The following is a 20,701-nucleotide window of genomic DNA, read 5'->3' as shown; positions in this document are numbered from 1 at the left end:
TTTACAACATACTATGATAGAACAGTATACTTTCTTAAATATAAAATTTATATATGCATAAATAGTATTGGTGATACAAAAATAATTAACAAAAAAAGTCAAAATGTTCATAAACCTCTTGGCATGTATAGGTATGAATTCCTGCTTCAAGTTTGTATTGAAATATCGACAAACACGCATTTGACGATTAACATACAAGTAAACAAAGAATAGTCAAACCTATTATTTTTGTAACAGGCTTACCTGTTAACCCAGGTTAAAGTTCACTAGTAGTGTAATAAAACATAAAACAAATGCCATTATACGCAGTTTATTTGGAAGTACAATACTAAACACTAGAATACACACCAACAGACTAAATGTTTTAACTGTCTGATTGGATAATAGAACCGAATAGATATAAAAATACACTAATATACCAGGATGGTTTCAACAGACTCTTTATAATAATAAACTAAATAAATATTTAGAATTTAAGCCACTAAAAATAAAATAGTCCCTACTGACTTTTCTCGTTAACGTAGGCAGGAGCTGCCTTCAGTGTTGGTGAGAAAAAGCAAAATAACATAGCAATCACAGGCTTATATACCATTGCCCATTAGAGGCCCTGTCTCAACTTGACACATAAAGTTACAATAAATAAATGTTTTACACACTAGATTAAACATAAACAGAAGTAATTGTATGGGCCTCCCATTTATATAACTAAAAACACCATGAAATCCATGAGAAATAAATGGTCACGAAATTAAGTAGACTAGCAAAGACTGGTTACAAGATGACATTTACAAAAGAATAAGTAAAATTAGACTGGAGACTTAATTACAAAAATAGACTTCGTTATGTAAAATAGTCATTCCTGCTACATTCCCCTCCCCTTAAAACCTAAATTATAAATGTTAATTTAATTTAGTTTAAAAAAAAAACAGCAGGAATGATACACATGACATTTTAAAGACCTGAAATAAAACGAGTGAAATCGAAATCGTTTCAATATAGAAACATGCATAACGCTGCAATTAAATATAGAAAACAACATGTTCAACAGTGGTATTAGGATGCCAATAGTAGCAAAAAAAACAACTGCAACACAAAACAAAATCAACTTTTAATTTTTTTAAAGAACACACGATTGTCTTTTGATAACTCAAAGGTTCTTTAAAAAAAAACTGCAACACAAAACAAAATCAGCTTTTAATTTTTTTAAAGACCACACGATTGTCTTTTGATAACTCAACGGTCTCATCCCTACAGTCAGCACGTTCTGTAGTCAAGGACACGCTGGCCTCTTCTACGTCTCTGGCACGTTGCAGCCTTAGTCGTTGTCTGTGGTCCACCATGTATGGAGGGGTCCCCTTTGGATCGATGTACGCCTTGTTTGGTACTTCCCTCTGGATTGGCGTGGCCAGCAAGTGGTGAATTTTTCGTTGGTGTGCCACCAAATCTGGTTTTCGCCCAAACTTCTTATTGCAAGAGGGGCAGAACAAGAGTGTAAAGGTGTTCTCATGTTTGGCACACCAATGCCGTTTGTAGCTTTGGAAGCTGCTGTACTGATGACCCCCACACACGTTGCACGCTGTTGGCTGGTTAGGCCAACAAGGCCTTTCGAGGGTCTCAAATGCAGCAAGCTCTTGGCTTATGCCATCAAGAATCTCCAGAGATGCCATTATAAACTGAAAGTATATGCAGGATAAACATAAAATATTATCAATAATAAATAAAAATGTTTTTATTTATTTTAGGCACAACAAGATGTGATCTTCTGGTAGATTAAATTAATTATCGTATTGAATGTTATCTAAACTAACAATAGTATTCTGGTCCGAGAAAATGTAGATATCCAGAATTATCTCCATAGTAGGTAATTAAATTATATAATTCCTAAGCAATCAAGTCAAATATATATACTAGATTGAACTTGTGATCAACCAAGGACAAACAATAAATATTTATGATGACATCTCCTCGCACTAATGTTTACCCAGAAAACATTCAATACTATAATAGTTTATTTAATCAATCAAATTCATTTAGTTAAAAATTAACGGTTTAGGAATATATGTATTCCTTTTTATTGCAGTTAACGTATCTTAAATCATGTGTTATTGAATTAAGTGAAAATAAAATAAGTTTCCCGGTCTGGATGCGCATAAGTTTCCAGGATAACTCCCATCGTAGGTAATTACAACATATTTGCAATTCCTAGGCATTTTATATATGGAATACTATCTGTACGTAACACATCATACTGAACTGATTTTCTACCGCAAAAACAGACTCCATAGAAATATGATGGCATCCGTACTTATCCATGAACACTAAAATTCAGCAAAACCTGATCTTATTTTTATAAAATTAAATTAGTATCTGATGTTATGTTTAAATCCAGCAATATATAACTAATGAGGCCTTATAGGGTCACTTTTAGACACAATCTTTTGACATTTCCTGCTTAATGATGTTCTATTATTATTTAACTTTAAACATACATATAATGGCGTTATGTAATTTGTTTAATAAACAAAAATTTGCATTTAAGAGGAGTTCTACCCCTATGCATGCAACATGCAGCCAAAGTATTTCTATACCCCCCTAAGGCCGGGGGCCCAATTAAACATACAATTTTTTTAATAAACAATAATTATTAGACAATTATCCATTATAATGATAATATTAATTTAAATATCATCATAATTAAATGAACATCAAACATGAATAACAATAAAGCATTTCAATTATGTTTACAATAGCAGACCACTCAAATGAGGTGTTCATTATAAAAACATTAAATCATACACCTTCTACTTGACACCATTTATACGTGGTAAAAATTTGAAACATCATCAATACATTATTTACACTAGCCGAACTACCCCATGTGATCATAAATTTATAAATCACTAGGATCGAATAAAATTGAAACATCATCAATATAATATTTGCACTATTCGAACTATCCCATGTGATCATAAAATTACAAATCACTAGGATCGAATACAATTGAAACATCATCAATATAATATTTACACTAACCGAACTACCCTATGTGATCATAATTTTTACAAATCACTAGGATGGAATACAATTGAAACGTGATCAATATAATATTTACACTAACCGAACTACACTATTGAAACATCATCAATATAATATTTGCACTATTCGAACTATACCATGTGATCATAAAATTACAAATCACTAGGATCGAATACAATTGAAACATCATCAATATAATATTTACACTAACCGAACTACCCTATGTGATCATAATTTTTACAAATCACTAGGATGGAATACAATTGAAACGTGATCAATATAATATTTACACTAACCGAACTACCCTATGTGATCATAATTTTTACAAATCACTAGGATGGAATACAATTGAAACGTGATCAATATAATATTATACTAACCGAACTACACTATGCGATCATAAAATTACAAATCACTTGGATCGAAAATCTGCTTTGGTTTGATCGTGCGTCCACTTCGTGTACGGTATTGTTGACCGTTTGATACGGGATCTGGCAATGTTTCACATGCAGCACAATCTAGAAAATTTGCAGTTTCTGTATCTGTTTCACCTACGAATTCAATATTTTGTGAAACTGACGTATCACCTACACATAACATTTGAGAATGACATTGTTTTAAATGGTCTACGTGTACAACTAAAATTTTGTTAGGGCTTTGATGCACAATTTTATAGGTTACAGTTGTAACCTTTTTCAGCACCTTATATGGTCCTATCCAGGCCAGACCCAACTTTTGATTTGCTGTAGGAGGATACCATCGCCAAACCAACTCACCCTCACTAAATGTTCTAGGTTTTAAGCCTTTAGAATACACTTTCTTTTGCCTGGACGCAGCTATTTTTAATTGAGCGCTAACCTGCTTAAAAGAAATTGCCATAGACATTTTTAACCATTCAACATACTCTGCAGGACATAAATACTCTATTTGTCCAGGGGTTTTTCCTAACATAACGTCTACAGGGAGTGTTATTTCCCTTCCAAACATAAGTAAATTAGGACTACATTTTGTACTTTCATGACACGATGCTCTGTAAGCCATCATAATAAATGGTAAATGGTCATCCCAATCATCTCTGTTATCGTTCACATACATGGCCAGCATTGCTTGTATTGTGCGATTATGCCTCTCCACTAAACCATCTGAACGGGGATTGTAAGGAACAGTTCTAGTTTTTTGTATTCCTAAAAGGAGGCACATGTGCTGAAAAAGACGGGATTCAAATTCGGGACCTTGATCTGAATGTATAATTGTGGGAACGCCATATCTGCAAATGAACTGAGTAACAAGTGTGTCTGCAACAGTAAGTGCTGTATGATCTTTGAGAGCGAACGCTTCTGTAAATTTTGTGTAATAATCTGAGATCACTAGAACATACTGATTATCATTACTTGTTATTGGTAATGGTCCTAAAATGTCCAATGCTATGCGATCAAGAGGTTGATACGAGATATCTTGCTTTAGTTCTGATTTGCCACGACCTGGACCAGGTTTCCTGCGTGAACACATTTCACATGAACTAACCCATCGTCTTATATCACTACAGTAGTTTGGCCAATAGAATCGTTTCTTAATAGAAGCTTTTGTTTTGTCTCTACCTAAGTGTCCAGCCAATCTGCTTTCATGCAACTGTTGAAAAATTTCAGACCTTAAGGTTGATGGAAGTACAAGTCTTAAGCCGTTTTCACCTGTTCTCCATAACAAATTGTCCTTTACAGTCAGGGTTTTCCATAAACTCCACAAGATTCTTACATTTTGACTATGTTCATTGACAACAGACTTTGATGGTTTATCACAAGAAACGGACTTGAACTGTAATAGAGTTTTAATGTCAGAATCACTACTTTGCATCTCCTCTAACAGTTCTTGTGACCACTTGTCAATCCAGTTGGAACACAACACAGTACTTATGTCTACTTCATTCTGCTTGGAATTGTGCATACTATTATCAGAAGACTGAATCGAAGAACATTGAACATCATCCGTACGTGCCTTTCCACTGAGTGCTTCAGGCATCAGTATGCCTTTTTGAATGACAAGGATTTAAAGCATGAAGTTCTAGACCCTCATCAATACACTCATCTGGGCAAAATGGAATACTAACGCTAGATTTTGGAGCTAATGTTCCAGGCAAAGTGTTGCCTTTTGAACTTAAATCATGACAATCAGTACAATTTTCACATTTACAGCGACGGTTTCTCAAAGGATGTCTAGACATTGTATCAGCATTGCCATGCAAACAACCTTTCCTATATTCAACTGTAAAGTCGTAGGTGTCTAACACGGTTAACCATCGAGCGAGCATGCCCTCTGGTTCTTTAAAGTTTTGTAACCATGTAAGTGAAGCATGATCCGTGCGAACAAGAAACTTCCTTCCCCACAAGTAATGCCTAAATTGTTTAACAAAGGTTACAACAGCTAGAAGCTCAATCATGGTAGTGCAAAACTTCTGTTGGGACTTATTAAGTGACCTACTGGCATATGCTATCACTCTTTCATCACCATCCTGGACTTGAGAAAGAACTACACCAATTCCTGTTTGTGACCCATCGGTGTCAAGTATGAACATCCCAGTGTTTTGTGGAAAGCCTAAAATTGGAGGGGATATTAGCTTTTCCTTAAGCTGTTCAAAGCTGGATTGGCATTCTTGAGACCAAAAGAACCGTTTTCTTTTCTGAGTTAATTCGGTCAATGGAAATACCTTCTGTGCACAATCGGGAATAAATTTTCTGTAGTAATTTAAAAGACCTAGGAAGCTTTTAATTTCAGTCTTATTTTTGGGCACAGGCCATGATTAAACTGACTCGATTTTTGATGGGTTACATGAAATTCCTTCTTCTGAAACAATGTGACCTAGATATTCAACTTGTTTTTTTGAACAAATGACATTTCTTTGGTTTGAGAGATAACTTTGCAGAACGGAATCTAGAGAAAACCTCAGATAAATTGGCAAACGTTGTTTCAAATGTACTTCCAAACACAATGATATCATCCAGATAGCAAAGACACTGTTTCCATTGCATGCCACGCAGAACTAATTCTACCAACCGCTCAAATGTTGCGGGTCCGTTGCATAGGCCAAATGGCATGACCTTGAACTGATATAACCCACAATGTGAGGTAAATGCGGTCATATGCTTATGTTTATCGGCCATCTTAACCTGCCAATATCCACTAGTCAGATCTAATGTACAGAAGTATTTCGCACCTGCAAGAGTATCAAGGGCATCATTTATTTTAGGTAAAGGATATGCATCTTTCCTCGTTAATGCGTTTAGTTTGCGATAGTCAATGCAAAATCGGACAGTATTATCTGTTTTCTTTACTAAAACAATTGGTGTCGCCCAAGCACTGGAACTCGGTTCAATGATTTCATTATCAAGCATCTTTTGAATTTCAGTTTCAACAATACCTTTCTGAGCCAGAGGAACGCGTCTTGGGGGAATTTTGACTGGTTTTGCGTTTCCAACCTCAATTGTATGCTCTACTAGGTCTGTCTGCGAGACCTTTCCAGAGTTGTCGTCAAATATGTCACTATACTCATTCAGGAGACTTTTAAGCTTATTTTGTTGTTCAGTATCAAGAGCTTGGCAAGCATCATCAAATAATGGCTGAATATGAGTAGGCAGGGTTATTGAGTCTTTAATTGTATGATCGTGTTCATTTATCTCATTCACTGACACAATTGGCTGTAAGCTGGCAACTGTCAAATTTCGGTCCATTTTTATACTTCTATTAGTAAAGTTTATAAAAGTAACTGGAATTTCGGCCCGGTTAGCATCAATAACCGTTTTTGCCATAATTAAGCCTCGTTTTTGTACTAGTTTGTATGGTTCAACTATACCTTGTTGCTCAAGAAATAACCCATCTATATTTGCATTGATTGTCATTGCTGAGTCAGCGGGGATTGAACATGTATTTACTAGCCGAATTCGTGCTATTTTTGAGCTTTCATGTCTAATTAGTTTGATTTTGTGCTTACCAATTTTCATTAAAGCTTTGCCAAACTTTAACTGAACGTCAAACTCTTCCAAGAAATCATTACCTAAGATAGCTGTTACCTCATCAATATCGGCTACTATGAAATCATATGTTATGGTCTCATTATCCAATTCAAAACTGATTGTTATCTCACCATGAACTACAAAAGTACTACCATTGGCAGCGGATAAGGTTTGGCTATTTTTTTTCAAACTATTGAGATCAATGTCACATTTTCTAACAAATTCAGTAGACAGAATGCTAACTGCAGAACCGGAATCTATTAACGCTTGGCATGTGTAACCCAATATAATCAATTTTGCAAGTAAGCATGACCTTTTGATTGAGTTAATCACAATGTTTTGTTGCCCTGGATGTGAACAGACTGATTGATCGGGCGCAACATCAGTCTTAGCAAGTTTTCCTTATCTCTATTTGGACAATTAGGGGCAATATGTCCCTTTTCATGACATTTGAAGCATTCCCTATCAGACATGTTAGTGCGTTCACGACTATTTGACCTACTTCTAACTTTCAAGGTGTGAGTGAGATTTTTCAATAAATCTGCGATGTCATTCAGTGTCACTTCTTGTTGGTTCTTCTTTATTTGATTACAAGTCTCATTTTCATAATCAAACCGTGGTTTTCTCATTATTCCTTGTGAACCCTCAAACGCTTCAAATTCTGTTGCTAGGGCAATAGCAGCATCTATTGTACTAGGATGTCTGTATTGTACATGACTTCGCAGTTCTGGTCTAGTGAGACCATGCACAAATTGATCGATTACATACATCTCCCTAGCGTTGGATTGAACATTCGGATAAGCCTTCGTACTCAATTTTTGAAGAGCATAACCAAATTCTGCTGCTGATTCAGACCTATTTTGTCTCCTATTTCGAAATTCACACCTAAATGCCGTTTCCCTTTCAACTGGATTGAACCTTATATTCAAAACTTGAACAATATAATCAGTGTTGTCCAAATATATGGGATTTAACTCACTGAGTAACCGTTGTGCATTACCCTTTAAACTCATTACTAGTTGCTGGGCTTTTTCAATGTTTGACCAATTGTTCCAACGGGCTACATTCTCAAATTGAACAAAATAGTATTGCCAATCTGTGGATTGTCCATCAAATTTTTCGGGTTCTTTAGCTTTTCGCATGCTATGTGGTGTTTGCTTTGACATGCGGTCTTGATCTTTCGTGCTGTGGTTTTGGCGTAAAGACATATTTTGAGGATGTGCGATAGGTGTTGATTCATATGCATGATTGTTCAGCATAGCTGTATAAGTTGGACCACAGTCACTCATAGTAGGATTTATAATACTGTATTGAGTTTGTGGCCTATGGTCAATGGCTGTGTCCATGCGTAAGCTATGTGCATTCCTGGGCTGTAAAGTTTCAAATGTCATATTATCAGGCACTGTGTTGCTTTGCATGAGAGGTGTTTGCCCACTGTGGTGTGTGTGATACATTGGGTGAAGTTGTGTTTCCGCGTGTGGCATATGGTCAATGTCTGTGTCCATGCGTAAGCTATGTGCGTTCCTGGGCTGTAAAGTTCCAAATGTCATATTATCAGGGACTGTGTTGCTTTGCATGAGAGTTGTTTGCCCACTTTTATGTGTGTGATACATTGGGTGAAGTTGTGTTTCCGCATGTGGGCTGTATGTGTTGGTGTACATTGCATGCGATTGTCTACTGCGTTGTGTGTGAGACATTGGATGCATATGTGTACTAATCTGAGGGTTGTTTGTATTGTTATGCATCATGTTTATGTGTGCATCAGAGCTTTCCTCATATGTGTGTGTAATCGGTGTGCTTTGATATGTGGTGGACACAGGTGTTTGTTGGTAAGTGATTGACACAGGTGTTTGTTGGTAATTGTCCGACACAGATATTTGTTGGTATTTGTTTGACGCTAGTGTTTGCCTAGTCATTCTTGGCATTGACGACGTAGCAGCCATTGTGTGTGGGAGTTTCTTGAATGAACACTGTGATATGTTTATATCATTCGTTGACGCTTTTGGCTGTGAATGCCCAGAGAATTTAACTTCCCTTGTTTCTCCCAAAGGGATCCACCATGACATAGAGTCACTCATTGTCATTCACTTTGTGTAATAGGAAGGTAAGACTTCCTTTTATTGCAATTAATCAAAAGTAAAATTCACTAAGAGTGAATGAATTTAATAATTATAGACTTGTATAGCTATGTCTATTTACTAGTTTGAAACGGTGCTCCCAATAATGTATACACTCACTGTTACTAATCAATTAACCAGTGTTGTTTTTGTATTAACAAAAGCTTCTACAACTTATGATACGCTTCAATAATCAATGGACCAGTGTTGTTTTTGTATTCACAAAAGATCTGCAACTGATGATACACTTCAATTGTGTGTCTATTACACAGAACACGACTGTCAGTGCATATATGAATGCACTAACCTGTCTGTGGCGTGTACATATATGTAAACCTACATGTACCTCCAATTAAACACAAAGTTTTATGACAATATAGTTTATTTGTTTTTTTAGAACGGACGAGCCCCCAAAATGTAACAGGCTTACCTGTTAACCCAGGTTAAAGTTCACTAGTAGTGTAATAAAACATAAAACAAATGCCATTATACGCAGTTTATTTGGAAGTACAATACTAAACACTAGAATACACACCAACAGACTAAATGTTTTAACTGTCTGATTGGATAATAGAACCGAATAGATTTTAAAATACACTAATATACCATGATGGTTTCAACAGACTCTTTATAATAATAAACTAAATAAATATTTAGAATTTAAGCCACTAAAAATAAAATAGTCCCTACTGACTTTTCTCGTTAACGTAGGCAGGAGCTGCTTTCAGTGTTGGTGAGAAAAAGCAAAATAACATAGCAATCACAGGCTTATATACCATTGCCCATTAGAGGCCCTGTCTCAACTTGACACATAAAGTTACAATAAATAAATGTTTTACACACTAGATTAAACATAAACAGAAGTAATTGTATGGGCCTCCCATTTATATAACTAAAAACACCATGAAATCCATGAGAAATAAATGGTCACGAAATTAAGTAGACTAGCAAAGACTGGTTACAAGATGACATTTACAAAAGAATAAGTAAAATTAGACTGGAGACTTAATTACAAAAATAGACTTCGTTATGTAAAATAGTCATTCCTGCTACATGTTGACTTTTTTAACAGCACGTTTATGAACAAATTTCTCCTCATAAGATTTAATTACATTTAATCTTTAAGTGTTCCTGCCTTTTACAAATGAGTTTGTTTCGGACACTCCAACATGGCTGAATGCATTAAAGTGCATAGTTCTTGAATGTTCATTGTGCTTCACTAATCTCTGTTCACGTTTCTAACAGCGTTTTTTACTACAATAGATACTAATGGATACTAATGGAAAATTAGCACATATTGTAAATTTGAAGAAATTTAAGTGTATAAATAAGTTTAAATTATGTATATGATGACTACAATAAAAATGCCATAACAATTCCTAAAGCGTCAAGCAGCATTCCGATTTATGAAATTAAAATGAAAAAATACACGTTTTTTTTTATTTTGAAGATGAAGTAGCATACACTTGATCGAACAACCAAAACTACAATATCACATACTGAAACAAGATATTGAAAAAGTCGTTGAGATTATTTAAGATATATTTGTATAACAAACAACTACAACATTGACCACAAACCACACATTTCGTTACATTTACTAAAATGATCGGACTATGGTCCTCATCTTTAAAAAAACTCTTTCATAAAAATATGACAATTATACGATGGTTTTACAAACAAACATTACACATAGAGGTACAAACGATTGGATTACATGTCATATAAACAAATATACGTTCACATCAAGTACAATACGATCCTAAAACGAAATTTCGTCCCATCTAGACAGGATCGATCAATAGTGCACATAGGTCAACCTATCATTGATATGAGGGAATTTCAATTATTACTGATTCTGCCTTGACAAAACCACCGCATTGCAATTAGACACAAATATCACGAAGTGCTTTAATTGCCAGGTGTGTCCAATATAAAAAACACATTTAATTCCAATATGAACTTAAAGCCACACACCTTATTTGGCATGGCAAATTTAAGTATAAATACGAAACATATCTATGCCAATTAGAATATATCTGGTGCTTACAATGTAAAAATCAGTTATTGTTGCGTGTTAAAACTTAAAAATAATCGCGTTGGTCGAAATGAATGGACGTATACGTCTATAAAACCTTTCGGTTTTAAAAGCGGTACCGTTTGAAAAAACAAATTACTTGCTAACTAGGCTATAGAATTAATGACAAATTTGCAAACCTTTAAATTGCATATATATGTATTGATTAACATGTATTTCATTTCAAAATCAGAGGCAAGGTGTGTGGCTTTAATCATAGGCAACTGTTGTGTGCAAAAATAAGTTACCCACATGCAAACGACATGTTTTAACCAACCGACACCGAGTAGAAGTATTTGTAAAGTTATGGGTTAAAAACTGGAAATATTGTCAAATAGGTTTGCTTTGTTTTCATTCTAAATTTGGCAAATAAAGAAAAATGTGTATTCAATCTCTCCGAATTAAAAATATGGACTTTCCGATATGTTTTTCGCGTACAGCTGTTTGTTTAAGTTGCTGCAAAGGATTCGCAAACGTGTGTGAAGAACATTAAGCGTCCGCTCGCCATCGTAATTATGCATGGGGATTGTTTGTTTGTTTTGTTTAGATTTGCTTTGAAGGTAGTGAGAGAAAAAGCAGATCTAACAGATTCAGGTAGGGCGTTCCATGTTTTTATCGTAGATGGTAAGAACGATCGTGCAAAAAGCTGTGATTTACATTGAATGCTGCGTATATTATCGGAAATACGAAGTGGGTATGCCGTTGTTTCACCCATGCTAGATGATTTACATGAAAACACATATGGGGTGATAGAGAATTATACAGAGAAGAGGTTCAGTTTATGCTTAGTTCTCCTATAGGGTTCAAGAGCCGTTTCATTATATAAATTATGCAGTGATGATAGACGTGTCCCCTCACTAATTATTATTTCTGCTTCCAGTTTAATCTGTCCAAGTTCAATTATATACCGTGCGATTATATTGACCCAGACGACATCAGCGTATTTAAGAATTGGTCTAATAAGCGTCGTATTTACATCTAGAAGTGACTTTCTATCGAGGGTAAACTTAAAAGATCTCATTAGATTTAGTCTCTGTCATGGTTTCAATGTGGTCATGCCAGGAGCATGAGTTAGAAAAGGTCAAGCCTAAATGTTTATGAGACGAAACTTCATTTATTGTGCAGTCGTTAAGGAAATGACGGTTGTATCGGGCGGTTAATTTTTCTTGATATTAATTATGACTCAGTTTTAGATGGATTGATGGTTACCAACCACATTATCGGTCCAGGAATGGATTTTTACACGATCAGCGTTGAGTTGAGTGTCTGCATCAACCGGATTGTCGACAATTATATAAAGCGCTGTATCATTTGCAAACAGACGAACTGGGCAGTGAATATCTCTCATAATGTCGTTTATGTATACAAGCAAAAGGAGAGGCCCTAATATGGACCCTTCGGGAACACCAGTGTTGATAGGCAGTGCGTCAGATTTACAACCGGAAATCACAACATACTGTCTTCTGTCATTAAGGTAGTCCTGTAACTTAGATAAAAGAAAACCCGGGTCTCCACTGAGTCTAAGCTTATGAATTAGCTATACTCTATCAAAAGCCTTAGAAATGACACACACTATTGCTCTAACCTCTGCCTTTATCGAGGGCTTTACAAAAAGTGTGATAAACCGAGACTAATTGATTGACAGTGGATTCTTTAGGTATGAAACCTGATTGAAATGGGGTTGTTAAGTAAGAGGCCCTTTAAATGGTTAAAGATGTACTTGTGAAGACTTGTTCAAGACATATACTTACAAAGCTTAGGAGGAAGATAGGTCTGTAATTACCTATATTCTGAGGATCTGACTTTTTAAGAATTGCTCATACATTTGCTTCTTTCCGAATCCGTGTGACCCTATTACCAGTATTTAGTGAAACATAGTAAAGATTGTGAAGTGGACTTGCAATTTCAGCTGCGATTTCTTTTTAAACGTTGCTTTTTTATTGTCCGGTCCTGATGCCTTTCCGTTGCTCATGACTTTATAGCATCTCGGACATCCTGGCGGGAAATTATGAAATCTTCTAAGAAAGGGAAGTCTGAATTTTGAATGTTTAAGATGTGCGTATGTGTTTTTGGTATCGTTAGATTAGCTTGAGTTTGAAATAACGATTTAAGGATATTTGCTTTATCAAGAGGTGACGTATAAATGGTAACATTATGAATTAAGAGAGGCAACTCGTTATGTGTGGTGTTTTATTTGTAGAATTTTTGATGATTTTCCAGAAGTCGGATTATGAATGTTGTTGTTCGCGTATCATTTTAACAAGGTTATCCAAGTGGAGTTGTTTCGCTGATCTGACGTGATTATTAACAAGGTTACGTTATAGACGATACATGTGCCAATGTCTGTCTAAATTTAAAGCCTTGGCTTTTTGTATGCACGTTTACGGCGTCTGATTTCCTTTCGTATGTAACCATGAATGATCCGCTGTTCTTATTGTAACACTTTTAGATGTGATTGTGGTGTCACAGAAAGAGATTATTTGACGTGTGAAATTTGACGTATGTATGTCAATATAATTGTCGCAGCAATCATTCCAATCAAAGTTTTGCAAAAGTTGACGTAATTTATTACAATCTATAAGACTCAGCATTTCTTTTTTGGTTGATGACGCAGTAGACTGAACAATGATACCGACCTTGTTGGTGAAGATAAGGTTCACCAACGCCACTGTTTGACACTGTTAATTAAGATGAAATCATACAGAGGTCAAGAAAAGATTAAGAAGTTTCAGTGAAATGGGAAGTTTCCATATTAATATGTGAGAGATTATACTGTAATAGAAGAGAGTCAAATGTGAAATCACCCTGTGGTTTATTCATGTCGATATTAAAAACGCCTGTAATAATAATGTTTTCGATACCTCCACGGCTAGTGATATGGAATTGTTTATACATTATAAGGACAAGAGTTAGGTGGTCTTTAAAAACAGCCGAAAAAAAGTCGCCTTCCACTGATGCATGCTGTTTCCAGTTGTGTGTTAATGTGCGTATGTACCTGTTATACGCATGTCAACGTATGTACATTCTGATGTGTTTTGCAACGATTTGTTATGATTAAAAATCCCGCCCCAGTTAACCCATAATTCGGTACCCGCGCTGTAATGGGGCAACCATTCAAATCTAAACGATAGACCATATGAAAGTAAATAATTTACAGTGGTTTTATTTTATTTTCAATTTAATCAAATGAATGAGGAATATTTCCTTCCTAAACCATCACCTTTCGACTTTCCATTTATGATATGCTGTGATGGTATAAATCTTACTTAGTTGTTCAAAGACTTGACTTCTATTGTTTATTTCCAACGCAAACACATTTACTATAGAATACGATACTTGTATACGCATGAATCACATACTGAGTATTTTTAACTATCAATGAATCGTGCAAGATGTACATGAGTGTGATGTTCTGATTATCGGGAGCATTCTATATTGCAGCTCTACACATACTTACAATATTGCCGTATGGACAACCATTGTATAATAGTATAGCTTCTATCAGCGTCACGTTCGTTATAACAGCAAGTTATATTTCAAACAACCTTATCATTGCGACATCATTATAAATTTGAAACAATTTCCCTTGAATACAATTAAACATTTTGTGACAGCGTTTTGAGCACATATGCCAACGTATAGAAGATGATCAGCTAAAATAAATAATGTTTAATTAGACGATATGTTATCACACTATGTTATCTATCAGCGTATTGGCGTCTGTCCTCTCATTGTTGTAGTAAACATGACTTCCGGCTCGCCTTAGGTTTGAGTATAATCATGTTTGCCAATTAAATAAACTAACAGTATGATCGTAGTTTGTCGCGAATAGTAAAAGCTATATTAAGGATGCAATATTCAGCTGCTAGGAAAATCTGCCGTAAACATAACTTTATGTTTAAATCTTTTGGAAGCACGCGAACATTTTCTAAATATATAGCGCGCTAATTCACAAAGTTAACTTCGACATTGTCTTATTATTGCTCATGTACAAATAATTGTGTACTTAAATGTTCACCCTGATCAATTAAGTTTGCAATATATCACCACACATGGTTGGAATTATATGGGCGTCCATAATCTGCAAAGAAAGCAGCAGGCAATAACATTTTGCAAAATAAATACATTATTTATTACAATCTACATGTTGAAGATAATTGTATATACGTTTTGCATTATAAACTGACAAACAGTGGTAGTGATGATGTAATTTTTCGCAGACAAAAGCACATAAACAAAACCAGTATTAAATAAAGTGCAAAGCAATCTTTGTTTTTTCTTATTGATATTAAATATTATATATCTGCACATGTATTCTTAAACAAATCATTTTAACTGTGTTCAGTCATGGGTGCTTATCATGAAACAAAAAAAAGAGTTTGCTTATGTGTTACCTTTACCACTTTGTCAGACCGCAGGTGTTGTTTGCTCATATGCGGCTCAGATGCGATCACAACTAATATACAAGCTATTACAATCTTTACAATCAATGATGTGTTTTGTTTTTTAAACGCATACACCATATTTCCCTACTATTTATCTTGTTTTTGTTCAACGTTATTGCATGTTCTTTAATCCTTGAAGTTTGCATGATTAATGTACTTAACAACACTATTTTAATTGAATCGTTCTTTGTTTTCCTAAAACATGAATTCAAAATGCGAATTTTGAATAGAATAGACGTCTGTCTCTACTAACAATATTTGTAAATGTCTGTTCATATGAACAAAACATTACCCATAGCCAAATTGCCTGATTATTGGCGTATTTCTGTCGAGATAAGAATGCAATATTGCTCGAACAGCTAGGGTTTCACTTTTTTATTTGATAAGCAATTCCTAAAGTGGAATAAACACAGTCATTTTACAATTGCTTAACTTATATTATTTCCGTATATATATGTATGTTGATATATGTGGATTATAAACACTACTTAATATATTATGGATTGAACCATAAGCAATTTAATATCAGAAAAGTTTTATATTTTCAAGGTTATGTGTTGTTTTGTTTTTTTAATGTTCAACTTACGTGTTCACCATTTAAAATGACAAATGCATAAAATCAAGCCAAAAATTGAATACGAAATACATATTGTACTGTTTGAAGATCATTTGAAGTGTTTAAGTTGTTGACATTTCATATACATGTTCTATGTACAGTTATTATATTTCAGTAACATAATACAACATCAATACACAGTGATTTCAAGAACAGTTTTAAAAAATCACAGCGCTTCAAACAAATCTGATGGTCGTTGTATGCAACGATGTGTTTTTGCATCAGTTAACACCATCTTGCACAACATTGATGAAACAACTTGTCTAATTAGAATTAAACATCGATTGTAATTGTAAGAATTATGGATTAAAACAGTTTAGTTAAAAACGGCGTGTGTATGATATTTTCCAGAAGGTGCCCTATTTACGCACTTGGCAAGTATACATTAAATGGTATTATATTATGTTCGGTGCATTTGTCAATTTATTATGTCAAACCACCCTTACATTGAGTCAAAAAAACAAAATATCACGTCGATGTGACCTTATATAAAGTAGAAACATCTTTATCTTGTGTGCTTTCGTCATTATATTGAGAGGATCACATTGACCGGATAATATCGCACTGTGCACCGATATCTTAGCGCAACAATTTTCGGCAACGTATCGGTGCACAGTGCAACATTACACGGTCAATTTGATCCACTCCATATAATGACGATATATAAGGATTGTTTGACAAAATATAATGACAAATGCACCCAATATAATGACAGATTGACTTAATATAAGGATGGTTTCGTATGAAATATTGACAAAATCATCCACTATAATAAAATAATGACTTAATAATAAGATGGTTTGACAAAATATATTGACAAATGCACCCAATATTATTACATATTGACTCAATGTAAGGATGGCTTGACATAATATATTGACAAATGCACCTCATATAATGACGTATTGACATAATATAATGTCACATCGACATGATATATGGGTTCGTTGACTCAATATAAGGGTGGTTTGACATAAAATATTGACAAAAACACCAAATATCATGACATATTGAATTAATATATTGACAACGTGACTAAATATTTATCTATTTGGACCAACAATGTTCATTTTGTACGTATAAAACAGTAACAGTTTCCATAAAACTCCATACAACGTGCGTTCAACATAAACGACAATTTATTGACCGAGCGCTTTGAAAAAAAAAGAAACACAACATTTTCTGTGGTTAATATAAGTCTTAGACTATCAACTTATATGGTAAGTTGTCGCAACTTTATTGTTTATTGTTTTTATAAACCTGTTGTAGGTTGTGCGTAGAGAACATTTTCTCCTTGGCCAGACTTATTTACATACGATTTTAGAAGAGGCATTGCGTGCATTGTAATTACATGATCGACAATCCTTTTTATCCGCAAATATATTAATGAAGTTCACACCTAATATGATAAGAATCTTTCAAATTGGAAAGCACATCCAATTTCAAAACAGAGACGATAGGATTGACATGTAGATTGCCTGTTCAGTCTAACTGATGGTGTGTGGGTTTCATGAAATAACAATTGATGCGTTATTTTAAATAAAAACGAAAAGTTTGACATTTGGTTTTCTGATAAAACTATTGAGTAAATAAATATATGTCTGTATTTATTGGTATTTTTTTATTTCACTTTTACTGATTGTTTTAATTGCATTTGGAATATGTATAGTAATTTCTCCAGGTAATGTCATATGGTGTATTATTTTCTCCAAATGGGGGTTACACTCAAGCAATGTAGGGTTGAGTAGCTGTATGTTACTACAAGGAGTTCAGTTAAAATGTACGCAAAAGCTTTTCCACCTTTCTATTTACAAAAACTGCCCATTAAAAGATGCATTGATCGAGCTATTCCACATTCAAAAACTGTTCTCTAAATATCCGCAAATAAGGCAGCAATACTACCCGATTCAATCAGACTCTTCCATTATATGTTGCATGTGTTTTTAAATAAAATAACTATAGTGCAGTCATTAAAATAACGACCGTGTACTCATATAAACAATTATAGTGTACTCATATAAACATACATCAAGGAGCATGCAGTACACATCGCTATTTCCTTATCTTAGATAGTGTTCTTTGTAAAATTGCTGTTGTATACCATAAGTTGGTTTGTGTTGCGTGCTCCAACATACAAACAGTGTACCATGCAGCGAAATTAATAAATAATGTGTTTAAAGTGATATAATGGGCATTTGTTGAATTGAGCTATCAGGAAATAACAGGTCAAAAGAGTTAGTTAAAATATGGTCACTGGCCAATTATCTGCAACTCATCTTGCTACCAGTTGTTTATAAAAATATATATTATATTCGATATTTTACATGACTCACCCAGTCCTCTAAGCCGAAATGATCCGTAACACAAAATAGTGTATTTGTGTCGTATGAACGAATCTGCATTAAAACTTAATTTAGATTCACATCGTTCATCGAATCATTTCAGTCGTCAGTTGTCAAAACCAAAGTACGGTTGATACTAAATTGCATTATTTTTCTCTTTCCGGAAAGTACGGTTGATATTAAAATCCATTATTGTTCTCTTTCCGGGATATTTTTTAAGTATGTTGATACTGCATTAACAAATATAATTGTATATGAAGTGAAAACACCAAAAATAAACAACGGTTGCGAAAGACATCTATAAACTGTTAGATGCCCATAATATTACTTTAATAAGGCTTCGCTATTTACACCAGATGCAAACTGTTGACCACTTCCAGATTTAAACTTAGTTTTATCAAGATCACCAATTGCACTCAATTTTAATCTGTATTGTTTCGACTCTAGTTTTCTTAGCAGAAGCTGTAATTTTGTGAACCCCTAAGAAATTTTGCAGCGACTATTAATACGATACAAACGCTTATTACTTTCTAGCCGGAATGGCTGGTAAGTTATCGTCATTTTAGCAATTAATAAAAATATAAACGGTTAAACACTACTAACATTAACTGTCTCGGCACGGACGGCGCCATCTTGTTTGTCAGGTGATTATCCCCTCTGAAATATGTTTTGTCTGATTTAGTTTTTTTTTTTTTGTCTTCATCAAAAGAAATGAATCTTTCTAACATATTACCAAACATATTAAAATACACATGTTGTTCAGGTAGATATTGTAATTTCAGTTGTTTTTTGTCAAAATGTATTATTATATAAATTGAAGAAAAGACATGAAAATGTTAATATTGTTTTCGAGTAGCATATTAAGAATTCGTTAATATTTAGGAACACAATTTGTTTTTTATGTTCACGCAATTTATTGCAGTGTATTTACGAAACTTTATTTCCATATTTACAGCTATTGTTGATATAAAATATATATTTCTACTCCAAATAAATCACTTATTGTTTATTTTAATATACACGATACGTTATCATGGTCGTGCAAGCATATAAAATAATATGAGTGTCTAGTCTTTGTCTAATCCCAAGAGGCCGATTTGTATTTTTTCACTACAGCTAAATTTCCATAATATGATTTTTTTATCACGCAAATATATATTTTGTAGTCGTTGTAATGGTTTGACGGCGAATCAGAAACACCAGACGATGAATTACAAGCGCGTGTCTGTCAAAGTATCTTCCTATTCTAACATATTATTATGCAAAAACTAAATCAGTTCCGATTTTACGTACAATAACGTCAAGTCAATACGTGTTTTTCGGCGTGTTTTACTTTAAAGTTCTGTAGTTTGATATTAAAGTCGATAATCTATATACAGAACATAACTGTCGCTGTTGTAATACGCGATAAAGATTGCAAAATCATTAAATGTCCATCTGTAATTGATCTCCTGTCTGTCCAACTTAGTATTAATTACAGCCGTTACAAGTCAAAACAAGCTTACACGACAACACATGCCCTGTATTTTGTGAACACGTTTATTAAAAAAATGCAATAAAACATGTTGGAAAATCAAATGTGCAATACTGAATAGCGATGTATGTATAGACAATAAAAAGGAAAATACAAGCTTTGAACCGTGTCCAATATCATTGAGTTGTGTCTTCCTAAATCATGAAACAAATCTAAGCAGTTACTATATAGCAAAAATCACACAATACCCAAGTGTAAGCCAACAGGTCATTTAGTTCTTTATGGAAACATTTATGTTTATATTATCGAAAATGTTAAATAATTCCATACTCATTACAAAAACGTCTCAAAACCACGATTGAAACAACCAACAAAAAGCAATTCGCATCACTTTTTTTCCATTCAATTTATTTTACTTCCTCGTCAATAGGTATGTGTGGGTCGAGTGCATCCCACTCTACACCGTACATAGTTTGTAAACAATATATGTATATTATAACACATTTCATACGTTATACAATCAACGCTTTTACATTACAATATAAACTAATAATGTCATTAATAAAGAATTTATATTAGTCTCTTATCAA

The sequence above is a fragment of the Dreissena polymorpha genome, chromosome 4 (assembly GCF_020536995.1).
Source record: "Dreissena polymorpha isolate Duluth1 chromosome 4, UMN_Dpol_1.0, whole genome shotgun sequence".
Lineage (NCBI taxonomy): Eukaryota > Metazoa > Mollusca > Bivalvia > Myida > Dreissenidae > Dreissena > Dreissena polymorpha.
Note: the sequence above shows the minus strand (reverse complement) of the source record.